The following is a 3,241-nucleotide window of genomic DNA, read 5'->3' on the forward strand; positions in this document are numbered from 1 at the left end:
TTTTTTTAAGTTTGTATACGTCAGTGTCCTTATTCACAAGCATATGGCAGGTCAGAAACTTCGTATCAAGCTCGGCGTGCTTTGAAACATCAGCTAATATATCGGCGCCAGTTACGTTATTTGAAAAACATGATAAATGCAAACACTTCAAACCAGGAACAACATGTAGTTCTTGGCTATTATTTGACCCAACGAAAATTGGTTGATTAAGTTTTCTACTACTGCGTTTCATTGTGAGCAACTGGTGCACAGATGATTTCGCTGTCTGATCAGGTGCGTGTAAAGAAGAGGCCGACGGCAGAGCTGCGGCACTGGCATAGGAGTCGGGAGCAGTGGTAGTGGTGGCGGCCGCAGCTGCAGCAATGTTAAACGATATCGGAGTTTCCCCTTTCTGCGTTTTCTCATTCCGCGTTTTCTCATTCAATACATTCGTGTGATCAGCACTTTGCGAAGATGCTGGCAGGGGCGCAGAGCAGGTAAACGCAATATTCTCAGCAATAACACGAGAATCAGACACAGATTGAGACGATGATGAAGAGGAAGCAAGCGAATGAGTCTGACTAGCAGTACTCGAAAGTTTATTGTTTTTAGTGATTTTGACATTATCACTAGAGGCTGCATTCTCAGCAATAACACGAGAGTCAGACACAGATTGAGACGATGACGAGGAGGAAGCAAGCGAATGAGTCTGACTAGCAGTACTCGTAAGTTTATTGTTTTTAGTGATTTTGACATTACCACTAGGGGCTGCATTTAGACTATTGACACTAATAAAGACGATACCGTGCTGAGCTTTTACTTCGCATGTCAGCTTAGAAAGCACAGAGTCTTTGTCGCTGAGTAAAGATTTTAACGAACAAATCTCCTGATGGAGTTCAAACGTTTTTTCATTAGATTTTCCCGATCAGCAAGCAACGCATTCACAGCAGAGAGTATGCGAGTATTGTCCGCTCTTAGAGCAGCGATTTCATTGGACACAATAAGCAATGTGGATTGTTGCTCAGTATTATTGTCTTTGGGCATGTTAATTTCTTCAATGTCTTTATTTATTGTCTCAAACGGCGAAGCTAATATTTCATTTCATTTACTTCATTTATTTATTTAAATCAAACATACAACCATAGGTTAAATTACAATGTTTGAGTCTTAACACTAGAAAGCTTATGTTCTACACCACAATATGGCAATTAATTAAACAGAAGGAGAGTAAATTAAAAGAAGAAACAGTAGAGGAGTACAGAAAAAAATACGAGGGACAGACATGGAGGTTACAGGTATACATCTCTAGTACTCGTTTAACAAATAGCGTAATAATTCATTCTTAAATTGCAGTGTGCGTTTTATGTTTTTAATTTTATGAGGCAGAGCATTCCAAAAACGGACAGCGAAAACAAAGGACTGTCGTTATGTAACTAAGCTACTGACTTTCATATTAAGTATATTAAGTGATCGAGACGATTTAGTGAACTGAATCCGTTCTTTAAGATACTTGGGCTCCTGAGTTGTAATGATCTTATGAAGGAGTGTAAGACATTTTAGTTTTAGTAAGTCATCAAACGGTACTGAGCAAATTTGGGTGGCAAACACAGAAATGTGGTCACGACGTTTAATACAATAGACATACCTTGCGATGTTGTTATAGAGGACATTAAGTTTACCACGACACACACTGTCACAACTAGCATACAGTTCACAACCATACAATAACGTTGGTAACAAAAAAGTTTTAGCTAAAAGCAGTCGAGTTCTCACTGGTGTAAAGTGTTGCGTAGTCCATAAAGACCGAAGCATGCCATAAACCTTGCCTATTGTATTGTAAATGTGGATACTCCATGACAAAGTTCTATTAAAAAAGACTCCTAAGTTCCTAGCAGTGTCCACAAATTTTATCACAGAGTTGTTGAGTTTTATTTCCATAAAGTCGTCAATATTGAACGTCTTCTTATAAATAGCGATGCACTGAAATTTGTTTGGATTCAGGACTAAACCATTATCGCAAGCCCACCTATTTACGAGTTCTAAGTCAGAATTCAGGTTAGTAATACAGTTATTAATGGACGCAAAAGGACAGTTAACATATAAGTGAACGTCATCTGCATAGATAAGCACATCACTATGTTTTAAGACATTATGTAGGTCGTTAATGTACAACAAAAACAACAATGGACCCAGAATTGAACCCTGGGGAACGCCCCGGGTTATGGGTAAACAGCTGGATGTTACGTTGCCAGCACTTACTACCTGTGAACGATCACTAATGTACGATTTCACTAAATTTAAGGCCTTTTGTGAGAAGTTAAATAAGTTTTTAAGTTTTAGACATAGGATTTCATGACTAACGGTATCAAAGGCTTTTGAATGGTCAAGAAAGGTTAGAAAGGTAACATGATTGTTGTCGATGTTCTGTCTAATATCATCAGAAACTTTAATGAGTGCCGTTGTGCAACTCCTGTTAGACCTAAATCTAGATTGGTAAGGGTTAAGCAAGGAGTTGCGACTTAAGTAGAGATTTATCTGGCGGTGCATAATGTGCTCGAGGACTTTGGACAGGAAGGGAAGTATCGCAATAGGCCTATAATCGCCATTGGGTTTTTCAATTGGAACTATGTTAGCTCTTTTCCAGCAGAGTGGGAAATCCGAAGTTACCAAGATGGTATTCAGAGCAAAAGTTACGTAAGGTAGAATTTTAGGTAGAATGCACTTGAAGAACTTAGGATGAATACCATCAGTACCAGTAGCATTCGACTTAACGCTAAGTATAGACTGAACAACTTCACTATCATCAACACTTTTGAAACAAAAACCAGAAGACGTAACATTCAAACAAGTACTACACCTTACAGGACATATATTGCAGCATTCAGCAGACAATTGCACAAATTTTGTTAAGCTCATTCACATCTAAATTTTCCGACACATAATTGCTTTTGTTACCAATCCCGATTTCATGAATACGTTCCCATGTCTTTTTAGAACCTATTGCAATGCTGAATTGATGTTCATAATACTTAAGCTTTTGCTGTTTTATGGCTCTGGTAACTTCTCTTCTCCGAGCCTTGAAATCACTGTGGGTTGTTTGACACCTAGATCGCTTCCATTTACGATAAGCCGCGTTGCTCTTGTGAATCTGTTTCTTAATATAATTGTTAAACCAAGGGCGGTTACGAACACTGGTTGATTTAGTTACGAGCGGAAAGAGTGTATTAATATGGGTCTGAATAAAATTGATCTGATCGTTTGA

The sequence above is a fragment of the Rhagoletis pomonella genome, unplaced genomic scaffold (genome assembly GCF_013731165.1).
Source record: "Rhagoletis pomonella isolate Grant_MI unplaced genomic scaffold, Rhpom_1.0 Rhpom_scaffold_00001, whole genome shotgun sequence".
In the NCBI taxonomy this organism is placed as follows: Eukaryota; Metazoa; Arthropoda; class Insecta; order Diptera; family Tephritidae; genus Rhagoletis; species Rhagoletis pomonella.